The following is a 12,231-nucleotide window of genomic DNA, read 5'->3' as shown; positions in this document are numbered from 1 at the left end:
GCTTGATGAGTGTGTCCGTGTTTTGTTTTGTGGGCTGTTAGAGAAGTGGTGTATTTGCATAGAGAGAGCATGTGTTGACATGCAATAGATCTATTGCTTTAAATGCATCTTGCAAGTGGTTTTCATTGAAATAGCAGGAAACTCATGTCCTTTCAAAACTTTATTAAAATCATGTGGGTATGCTCAGTCTAATAAAAGCAGAGTACATGGCTGCTGGACTTCCTATAGATTTAGATATGGAGCATAAAGAGGCTTAAGTAATATCCTACATTTGAAATTGTGTAGAAAGGTATGTTATTGGCCTCAAAAAATAAGTCCCTTATGAAGTAGATTCACAACTAGCATCCCTGCTCCATTTCTGTTTGCATGACTTTTTGAATGTCTCTAGCATTCTGTCCTGCTTGGTATCTTCATTCTCTGTGTGGGTTCCTATATATCATTGCTATTCTAGAATTGCTGCCTTTCCTTTTTCAGTCTAAGACATTTCACCTCTCCAACTCCAGAAAGGTTGTTTCTGAAGTGAACCTTTACAAAGAGTTGTATCACCCTGAGCCTCAGAATCATTTCAACTTTGTCTTCCAAAAATTTGACCCTTCATCATAATTGAATTCTACTTAGTCTAGCCATTTTCATGATTAATTATAGATGGGAACTCAGGGCAGAATGGGGCAGCCATGTTTAATGAAGTCACTCAGATGGTCAGGATGCTTTCTAGGGCACTGTGATCTTTTACTTTTGGCAAAAAAAAAAAAAAAAAAAAGCATCAAATAATTTATACTGTTTTGTTGAGTTACTTTAGAGAAAATGACACCAGTGTTCATTAAGGATGTAAATGCCTATAAATCCACTTAAACACATGCCTTCTACATTGAAAGCCACCCTGGAACCTCGATTATGTTTGATTTTAGGGCTTTGAAATGCAAAGCAACACACTGAACACTGTTGGATGAAACTGCTCTGAAGTAGACATCTAGGAGGAAGTCTTAAATAGCATTACTCCAGCCAACATACGCAAACTTAACATTGCTTTTTGAACCTATGGCCATGTGCATTAAAGATGAATATTTTGCCTTTGAAAAATTAATGTCCCAGAGCTCTTGCAACATTGTTTCTTTGTGAAATGAAGTATGCAAAATGTCTTTTAAAAATGTGACCTTTTGGTGAATAGATTGTCTCTCCTCTTTTTTGGCTGTGTTACTCATTGGAAAGGCCCCTAAAGGAGCATTAAGCAAATGAGCAAATAGCTTTAAAAGTCCTGTGACCATACTCAGAGGAACCTGGAGACGGATGGAGTCAGTGAGCGAGACCAGTTTTCGTCCTTGTGTGAAACAAATAAAGTGTCTCTTTCTCCTCTTTTCTTTTCTTGATCTTTTAAAAATGTAAAGGCTCGCTGCTTTTTCTTGTTTAACAGATTGAAGTTTAAACAAAGAAGGCCTCTTTGAAAGGTCCAAGTAAGAAATGCCAAGCTAAGGAGAATGGAGCTGGCCTGGGAGCTTTGTGAATTATCAGGTAAATGTTATGTCTGGAGTAGAGGCTAAGATAACCAAGCCTCATGGGGTCTTGGATCAATTTAATTTTGATAAATGACCACTTTGGTAAATATTATTTACATTACTCCATAAGTCAGGTCTGTTTCTGATCCACTCATGTTTGAACAACTCGCATCATCGACTGTGGAAATAGCTTCTCAAGTAATCCCCATGGGCTGGCTTACCCCACTGTTAGCTCACAATTAGAAGGATAATTAAGAATGAGGGTGCTTGGCTTTTGAACTAAAAATGAAAACATGAGCAAATGGCTCAGTAATCTAGATTTGAAGCAATTTTTGAGCCACAAGAACTCAATATTCCCAACAATCTACAGAAGTGGTGGTATTTTAAAATTCTGCAACTACTTTAAAAAATGACGTTCTTAAATGTTACAAGATTTAAAAACAAAAACAGTTTTTAAGCATAGTTCTATCCCTTTAACACTTTTATTTATCTGTATTTTCTACTCTTTATCTATATAGGTTATATATTTATTGATTCATTCACTCCTTCATTCTGCAAGTGTTTAAATACTTAGAATGCATCAGTTAGTAGTTTATGCCAGAGATTAACCAACATTTTCTGTAGTGAGTCAGCCACATAGTAAAAGATTTAGGTTTTGAGGGCCACCCAATCTTTGTCACAACTGCTCAGGTCAGGTGTTACAGGGCAAAAACAACTAAAGACGATATGTAAACACACAGATCTGATAGTTTCCCCATAAAACTTTATGTACAAAGCAAGCAGTAGGTTGGATTTGGCCAGCTGGTCACAATTTGCTAAACTGAGGCATAAAACCATGGCATCCAAGAGCCAGACAAAATAGATAAAGTCCCATTGAACATACATTGTAATTGGGGGAGGCAAATAGTAAATAGCAAATAAATGGTTTCAGTGAATAAATAGTACAAATCAAAGAAACTATCAGGTTGGTGCAAAAGTAATTACGTTTATGGATACTAAATTTTAAATCACTGTAACTAGGCTCAAACACATGTTTATTAATCAAAATAAGAACCATTACAATCAATACATTTTTGCCAATGAGAAATTAGTTTGTTTATTACTATAGCATAAAAACCTATGCTTTGGGATTCAGCAAACTCTTGGATAGCTTTTTCTGCATCCTGTTGGTTGTGGAAGCATTTTCCCTACAAAAAGTTGTCAAGATGTTTGAAGAAGTGGTAGTCAGTTGGACAGAGGTCACATGGATATTGCACCTGAGACAAAAATTATGGCCCAGTTTGTTCACCTTTTGAAGCATTGGTTGGGTGATATGCAGCCAGGTCACAGAAAAGAATTGGGCCCTTTCTGTTGACCAGTACTGGTTGCAGGAGTTGTAGTTTTTTGTGCATCTCATCGATTTGCTGAGCATACTTCTCAGATGTAATGGTTTCACTAGGATTCAGAGAGCTGTAGTGGATTAAACTAGCAGCAGACCACAAAACAATGACCATGACGCTTTTATTGGTGCAAGTTTGGCTTTGGGAAGCGCTTTGGAGCTGCTCCTCAGTCCAGCCTCTGAACTGGTCATCACTGGTTGTCACATAAAATTCACATTGTTGTTGCATAGAGTAAGAGAAAATGACACTTCTAAAAGACTGTTTATTTGATTTGCAGTCAGCTCTTGAGACACCCACTTATGGAGCTGCAATTTGCTTCAAATGCCAAATGACCATAGAATGGTCGATGTTGAGTTCTTCAGCAACTTTTCATGTAGTTGAAAGCGGATTAACTTCAGTGATCCTCTCAGTTGGTCGTTGTACACTTCCAATGGCTAGCCACGGCACTCCTCATCTTCACGGCTCTAATCTACTTTGCAAAACTTCTTGAACCTCCAGTGCACTGTATGTTCATTAAAAGTTTCTGGGCCAAATGCATTGTTGAAGTCACCAGTTGTCTCCACTGCTTTATGACCCATTTTGAGCTCAAATAAGAAAATCATTTGAATTGATTTTGTCTAACATCATTTCCCTAGTCTAAAATACATATAAAATAAACATCAAGGAGTAATTCATTAGCCAAAAATATAAGGCAAGAAATGCACATTAAAATAATGTATAACAAAACCACATTTATTTAAGAATGTATTCCAATATCAAATGGCAAAATTCAATAATGCAAAACCAAAATTATTTTTGCACCAACCTAATATTCCATTAAGTGGGAAACTATCCCACTTAATCCTTCCTCTGTGTCATACATGTAGCTAAATCTAATTGATGAGGATATATATGAAGGAAAGATATCAAGGTAATAAAAGATATCAAGATAATAGATAATAATTTTTTTCTAAATTCTTTGTTTCTGCTTTGGACAGAGAAACCCAAGAATTTTAGAGTAAAAAAAAAAATCACAAGCAAGGAATATAAATGTAAAGTGTTTGCCTTGTGGTAAGAAAATTTTTGTTCGCTTTAGGCACCCAGCTTTCTGGGTAATCCTGAAAGTTGGGGTCTGAAGAAAGGGAGCTGACAAACGGGAACCTCATACTTCCTGCTTGGGGCCTATGTTTTGCCCCTCGGCAGCAGCCCTTCATAATTAAGTCAGTTAAGAAACAAGGTAGCTCAGACATAAAAGCTCATGTTCAAATCCATCAGTCACTGATTGTAAATGGCACAGTGCATGCAAAGCACAGTACATGATAAAACGTTATAGAGAGGATATACTGATGAATGTGACAGATCCCGGTCTTTGTAGTTGAAGGGAGAGACAGGAACCTGGCAGATAGGACAGATTCAAGGCCAAAGTATCAAGTGATAGGGTAGGGGTGTGTGTGTGCGTGTGTGTCTGTGTGTGTGTCTGTGTGTGTGTTGCTCAGTAGTGTCTGACTCTTTGTGACCCCATGGGCTGTAGCCCACCAGGCTCCTCTGTCCATGGGATTCTCCAAGCAAGAATACTGGAGTGGGTAGCCATTCCTTCTCAGGCGATCTCCCCAACCCAGGGATCAAATCCAGGTCTCCTGCATAGCAGCTACCAAGGAAGTCCATGATAGAGTATATGAAAGGTCAGCTCCTACTCTTCCCTGATATTCAGCATAGAGGAAGGGCTTACCCCTCATCCCGTGCCTCAGGAAGGGAATGCACTGGAAATATGTATTCCCTTTTCTTTCAGAAATATTTTCTCCTTGAATGCTCTTACCCTGGGGAAGAACAGTAATCTTTCTGGTGGATGAGATTGGAAAAGTATACAGTGCAGCGTTTTCTGTATTCTTTTTTTTCAGTTGCTGGTCATGGCAAACATATATTTCTACATGCCAGATACCAACATTTTCATTTCTTTAATCCTCACAGCAGTCCTGTGAGGTAGCACGTTATCATCCCCATCTTCTAGGTGAGGAGATTAACTCATAGAAACTCAGAGGCACTTGTATGTCTGCTTGGCTGATGAATGGCACAGTCAGGTTCACTCACTCATTCAAACTCCAGGGTCCTTGCTCTCAATTTCTCCCCCCTCTGGTTCCATGGAAGAGTGAAAGTGTACTGTTCACTTCTTCCATGACATAAGCACACCTGAATCAGGGCAGGGTCCTGGTCTTGCTCAAACCCTCTGTGTTCCTGATGGAGGCACAAGAGCAGTTTTGAGGTGTAGATATGCAGGTTTCCTTAAGTTAAGGGTATCCATTGCTAGATTTGGTGCAAATGGGCAGAAAAGCCAATCATGTTCTTAAATTCAGCGATATTGGTGATAAAGCTAACATTTTTATCTCTCTTCATTTAACTGCTGCATCTCTTTCCCAAAATTTTGGTGCCCAGCCAACTCAGAGGAAAAAAGGTGATTAACTCTCACTCCAGACTCCCATCATAAGTATGAATAAAGCAGTAGTAAAAAATATCCAACAACAAATATGGTATAGCAGACATTGTGATGAGTACTTTAGGTATGTATCATCTCTTTGCATCTTCACCACAATCTCAAATGAGTAGATACTCCATGTTATAGAAGAGAAAAGAGGGATTAAATTTTAGGTTGTCAAATAGATTTCTGATGAAAGAGAGTGTAATGACTGTTTTATTGTCATTATGACATATTAATAGGCAAACCCAACACTTGATTTCGATGGTCTTCGATGTTAACTTCAAATAATTCTGCTCTTCACAGAATCACTCACAACAGTTGATGTTTAATACTGTCTAAGAGCATGCAAAGGTCAAAATAATTCACACTAATGGCCAGCAAATAGCAGAATGAGGTTAGGGTAATACATTTCAGTAGAAAACCTCTTTTATCTGTCTGCTTCTTCCCGCCTTTTCCGGCATTGCCCTAGACAAGCCACCACTGTCTCTCACTTGTCCTACTGAAAGAGCCCTCATATCAGCAGCCACATGTATTTTGTCACTGTCACATGTCTTCTCCAAAATGCACAAGCATGACCTCACTCCAGGGCCCTGGCCCCTGACTCCCTCTCCAGTCCTGTCTCCTCCATTTCCCAGCCACACTTCAATTCCTTGGCTATTCCATATCCTTCGTGATGTGATTTGTTGCTGTTGTTTTTCCTTTCTGAATATCCTTCCCTCTTCCTGAAACATCCTTTGCTAACTTGTTTTCACATCCATAAAGAAAGTTATCCTTTATGCTTCAACTTAAACATTGCTTCCTCTGAATTTCTTTCTTAATAGCCCTTGTTAGAGGTCCTTGTGTATCACATCCCTGTACTTCTAGGACTTATCTCAGTTTATATTCATTTAGGTTTTGTAGCTACTAATTTTTTGTCTGACTTCCTCTAAAGTAAAGCTTTACAGGGATATGATCCAAATCTGCCTTGCTCACTGCTCTATTCTCAGTGCCAGGCATGTACTCACCCAGTTTATGTTGTTGATCAAACTGAATATGGTTGTGAAGGTTGTGTCCCGTACAGCTTCAAGGGCACTATCCACATACATGATGATACCGCTGATGCTCCCTGGAAATGTGCAACACATCAACCCTATATTGAATGAAACAGTGAATGAATAAATAAGTGACACCATTAGTACAGAATTGCCTTATTGAAGAAAACTATGTTTGATGCCCAGTATTTCCTAGAAACCATAAAATCCCATGTTGTCATATATGCCTTGCATATATGTCACACTGAAGCAGTAATTTTGGCATTTGATGTGTTCCAAGTGAAATCTCTTTTGCCCTTATTGGAATTCTACATCAATTTTTTCATAATCTTGAACTTAGTCCACAACCCTCCAGGTGCCCATATAAAGTCCCACTTTAGCTTTTAATTGTACAAGGACCTCATTCTTGACTTGCAGGTGAGAAAGAGCTGAGGCTGCATTCCATGTGTGAATCAAAATACATTTTTAATACAGTATTTTTATTCAGTGGAGCCCCTGAGTAAAACCTGCAATGTATTATAAAATACTGGTAAATATATATACAATCATAGAGGGAAGGAATGAATGACATCCAAAAGAAGGTTATAGATCATAGTGCTGAGAGCTGGATTACCTGGCACATGGGACTGCTCATAACTAAGTGTGTTTTAGAAATAATAAATCTTAACCATGGTACCCATCTCCAAGTCTTGTCATCTATATGTGTGACTCCAGGCTTTGCTGCAGTAGAAATTGAACTGTGATTACTACTGATACCATTTATTAATAAATTTAAACAAGGCAGCAGTTTAAAAATAGAATGGGAATTTGAATTGAACAAATTGTGGTTTCTTATAGGATATAATTGTTACATCACTTCCAATACTGCCATCATTTCACCTTGTAATTCACAATTGCACATTCCCCCAAGACGCTCTAAGCTCCCCATGGTTCTTTAACCTGTTTTACTATCTAACTTACGCACACTTGCCTTGCACATACAGAGTTTGCAGATCTTGGTATTCATAGGGTGACTGATTAAACAAATTATTAAACAAAATGGTCTCATTAAACCAGACTTAAAATTCTACACCACCTCAAAAACATCACTTTATTGGCTTTTCATACTGAGAACAGAACATTTACTTGAGCAAGTTTCTTACTGGGACTTAACCCATGAGAAGGTAGATGTCTTGATGCACACCAAGAAACCCCTTCAGGAATGATGGGCTTACCCATGAACTGCTGGGAGTGCAGTCAGATGGCAACCCTGGTTATTTGGCCCCCTTTGGGAAAAGACTGCTAGGGGGAGCCACCAAGCCCTTCCCACGTGTTCTCAGCCAATAGGTAGTCAACTCCAGCATGTCAAGTCTGCATGCTCTTCCTCCAGCTCAAGTCAATGCTGCAGAGCCACCTCAGCTCCAGAGCTTTTCTTGGGGTCAGCTGAAGCCTGTCCTGAGAATACAACAGAGCTCAAGTTGTCCCTCTACCCCATCCTCCCTTTCACAGGTGTTGATCCCAAGAGCACTCCCTAATAAATCTCCTTAATGCTAGTAATTGTATCAGAGTTTGTTTCCCACAGAGCATAGTGTATAACCCATTCCTCTATGTTTCAGAGAGTTAAAAGACAAAGGAATCAATTCAAGGAATATACCTCCTTACTAGAACAATCTCAAAACAAGTGGCATTATTATTTGTGAAAGCAACTGGGTCTCAGTAGCAGCTGCAGCAGAGAGCTGGATTTGTGCTATTCGTGTCATGAACAGAAACCCTCTCATAGCTTAGAGTAACCAGCAGCATTGGCCTTCATTGCATGGGACCACTGCTCCCAAAACAAAACTAGGAATTTAGGAAATTATGGTGGTGGAACAAACAGACACTTAATTAAGGGTAGTGTCAGAGTTCTTGCATTTTTTAACTGACCTCCAGAAAACTATATTCCTCTGATGCTTGGTTATTGTTTGATTATATTTAATTTCCCAAAATGTGCAGTAACAAGACAACATTTGAAGAAATCTCTAAGATCTAGAGGATTAAAAAGTCATACATTTTCCTTAATAACTATTATAACAAATGTAACTCAATGATACTGTAGTATAATTATATTTAGTAACATATCATAATTATTGATGAGGCTTTTGTATAGAGGAGTCAGTGAACTACAGGTTGAGGGAGAAGCCTAGCCCACCATGGGCAGAATTTGGCCACAGCCATTCATTTAGAGATTGTCGCTAGCTGTTTTCATGTCACAGTGACAGCTGAGTAGCTGGCACAGAAACAGCACAGCCCACAAAATCTAATCCGTTTATCATTTAGCCCTTTGCAGAAAGACTGCTGACCCCTGCTCTCATGTAGTAACATTTAATGATCCCAGTATAGTATTAAATGAAAGGAGAAAAATTTGTTGAAGAAAAGTAACATTCCATACATAATTATACACACATGTGTGTGTGCGTGCACACACACACACAAAATGTTATCTCTGGTCATTGAGATTAGAGGTGAATTTTTGTATTTTCTTCTTTTTGCTTTTTGTATTTTCCATAGGAAACATGCATTTTTTTAGTAATAAAACTAATAAATGCTATTTAGTGTGTAATTTTTTCTTCAGAACCATTTAGAATTTTATTAGCTGGCTGTCTGTATTAAAAAAAAAAGTCATTTATCTAAAGTCCAATTAGAAAGCAGCTCTGAATCTGTGCATACTGAAGGATTTGTACAAAGGATTTCATAATACTACTCTATGTCTAAGGAAAATACGCAAACCATGAAATTGCATATTCATAGAGACGCTTGCCCAGCTACTGGATTAAGCATCCAGTTGGCGATCAGAAGCTTAAAAAGAAAAAAAACCAACAACAACCCTGGGTTATTTTGTGACAGCTGGCTCCATTTGGTAAGCCTATACACATTGTGCTAAGAAATATGGTTTATTCAACTTCTGGTTTGTAATGCTTTTTAAACTCTCCCATCAATTTTCTTGTGTGTTTCAAGAAGAAAATGCCCAAAAAAGCGTCCATTTTCCAAAACGAGGCCATTTCTAAACTATAAAAATAAGACAGTGGTCATTAAAATAATATAGCTAATCATTCTTGAACCATTTTCTTAATAAATAACAAGACTCGAGTTCAATGCTGTTTACCAGTATCCTGTTTTTTTTTTTTTTTTTAATTGGGATATGGCTGTCTTACAACATTATGTTAGTTTCTGCTGTGAAATGAAGCAAATCAGCCACGTGCGTGCATGCATGCTAAGCTGCTTCAGTTGTGTCCCATTCTTTGTGACTCTATGGACTGTAACTTGCAAGGATCTTCTGTCCATGGGATTCTCCAGGCAGGAATAGTGGAGTGGGTTACCATATCCTCCTCCAGGTGATCTTCCTGACCTAGGGATTGAACCATGTTTCCTGCGGTGCCTGCACCACAGGTAGATTCTTTAGCACTGAGCTACTGGGGGAGCTCCTAAATCAGCCATGTGTGTGTGGATATATGTATCTCCTCGCCCTTAGACCTCCTTCCCATCCTCCCCCATCCCAGCCGTCTGGGTCACCACAGAACAATGAGTTGAGCTCCTTGCCCTGTACTGCAGATTCCCATTAGCTATCTATTTTACACATGGTAATAGATATATTAATATGTCAACCGCATCCTCTTAACAAACAAGAAATACTCTTTCAACCTAGTTTCAGATGGGGAAACTGATCCTCAGACAGGTTGAGTAGATGTCCAAAGGCTCACCAGTGTAATACATGACATAGCCAAATGTCCAGAGGTCAAGCCAACTCTCTCTGACTCTAGAAATCTGAGTCCTCACTCATCAACCTGTGTGGCCTTCTGACCATCTGCATATTTCAAAGCATGATATAATCCTAGCACCTGTTTCCATGGGAACATGTAGTTGGTATTCAACAATATCTGTAGAATGACCAGAAGACTGTGCGGTTTAGTCCATTCAGTAAAGCCTGGCACAAAGAAGTAGGAGTTGTAACATTAAGAAATATCAGGAGATCTTGGTTTTTATGTATAAAATCATTTGGGGAGAGTATTTTCAGTGTGGGTATAAAGCACTAGCAGACTGCTGTGTAATATTAGAACACTTCTTATTGGAAGTAACTTCAGGAAACTTTTGTATGCACATTTTATAAGTCCAAATTGATTTAATTCAAATAAATATTAAATTTTGTATAAAAACCATATTTGCTTAACCTGATATAATATTACATGTCAGTATCACATAGAAAAATATCAGAATATGGTTTTTATTTCCATTTTCTTCCACTCTCTTAGGCATTTTTAGACTGCTATTCCAGTGCTTCGCTCACTGGAAAACTGAGGTTTTTCTGTTTAAAAAAAAAATCATGAATTAAAGCAAATATTATTGTATTTCTGGCTTAGAAACTATGGGTCTTTATAGATGCTGAAAAAGGTATATCTTCATAATGCATCCTTTCCTGTTCCTAAATCAAAACAGAATGAATTTTTGAGATTTGGAAATTAGCATCACTTAATCACACCAAATAAAATTCGGTTGTTGCCAAATATATTTTCTAAATATAATTATGCATTTTTTATCCTTCCATTGTATATCAATATAAAGAGAAAGTAAAGTATGGGCTTGGAACTAATATTTGAAAGTTGGCAATTACCCCCTGCCCAAGTTTTGGCAATTTGTATTTCCATTTGAAATACAGTAATTGGTGAATTGGGGCTTCCCTGTTAGCTCAGCTGCTAAAGAATCCACCTGCAATGCAGGAGACCATGGTTCAATTCCTGGGTCGGGAAGATCCCCTGGAGAAGGGATAGGCTACCCACTCCAGTATTCTTAGGCTTCCCTTGTGGCTCAGCTGGTAAAGAATCTGCCCGCAATGCAAGAGACCTGGCTTCGATCCCTTGGTTGGGAAGATCCCTTGGAGAAGGGAACGGCTACCCACTCCAGTTAAAATAGAATATAATGTTTTTAAACTTTTACAAATGCCAGGCTTGACAAAATGCTATCCATGTAGATACTTTATCATTATCTTCATTTGACAGAAGAGAAATTTCTAAGGCTCAAAGAAATCAAGAAACTTACTCAAGATCACACTGCCATAAAAAAGCAGAGCTGGGATGTGAATTCAACTATCGCAGCTTCTAGGGTAGAGTTGCTCAACCTCAGCACTACTGACATTTTGGACTGGATAATCCTTTGTGTCAGGGTTGGGGGCTGTCCTGGACATTGTAGGATGTTTAGCAGCGTCTTTGGCTTCCACACATCAGATGCCAGCAGTACCTCCCTCTCAACAAGTTGCAACAACCCTAAATGTCTCCAGACATTGTCAGATTTTCACTGGGGAAATAAAATCAGCCCTGGTTTATAACCACTGCCCTAAGACTCCTGTCCTAACTGCTGTGCTTTTCTGCCTGCCTTTGGATTTAGGTCAAGATCACCCTTCCAGAATGAACCCCTAGCAAGCGTGTCATAGTCCATGCATGTCTGGGCCTCAGCCAATTTAGTTTCTCTCTCATTTTACATAGGAAGGAAATGCCAGGCGCCCACAACCTGAAGTGATTTAGGATATGTACCCAAAGCTAAAATTAATTTTAAAAAAATAATGAATTGCCTTGCTCTCATTACCAGAAATTTGAGCCAGAAACGGATCCATGTGCTTGGGATGAGATTGTAAAAAGGGGAGGGGAATAGGAAGACTTATTCAATCTCAGAGTGCTCACTAATTTCACTCAGATTAATTTGATGAAGAACTAGAATAAGAATTGCAAAGTCATCAAAGATGATGGCTTTTCCTTTATGACCCTTGGCACCAGAACAAAGAGCCTATTTTTGTGGGTTTTGGGGTTTCCAGAATAAAGGGAATAAAATGTTTAGGTAATGTTTGGATGGTTTAGAGACTGTATGTACAT

The 12,231-nt window shown here is 38.6% G+C and overlaps 1 long non-coding RNA gene across 3 annotated transcripts in view; it reads right to left on the bottom strand.

The window, feature by feature from the left end:
* Nucleotides 1–12,231, bottom strand: part of LOC120868019 — a 305,640-nt gene that overhangs the window by 119,825 nt on the left and 173,584 nt on the right. For 2 of the 3 annotated variants that reach the window (XR_005722116.1, XR_005722117.1), the window contains exon 4: nucleotides 4,473–6,453. This is a non-coding gene — a long non-coding RNA (uncharacterized LOC120868019). Of the gene's footprint in view, nucleotides 1–4,472; nucleotides 6,454–12,231 lie in introns of those variants that run through there. The other variant, XR_005722118.1, reaches the window with a different exon arrangement.

Source organism: Oryx dammah, unplaced genomic scaffold (assembly GCF_014754425.2).
Source record: "Oryx dammah isolate SB20612 unplaced genomic scaffold, SCBI_Odam_1.1 HiC_scaffold_9, whole genome shotgun sequence".
Taxonomy (NCBI): Eukaryota; Metazoa; Chordata; class Mammalia; order Artiodactyla; family Bovidae; genus Oryx; species Oryx dammah.
The sequence above is the reverse complement of the archived record's forward strand: the minus strand, read 5'-3'. Positions and strand labels throughout refer to the sequence as shown.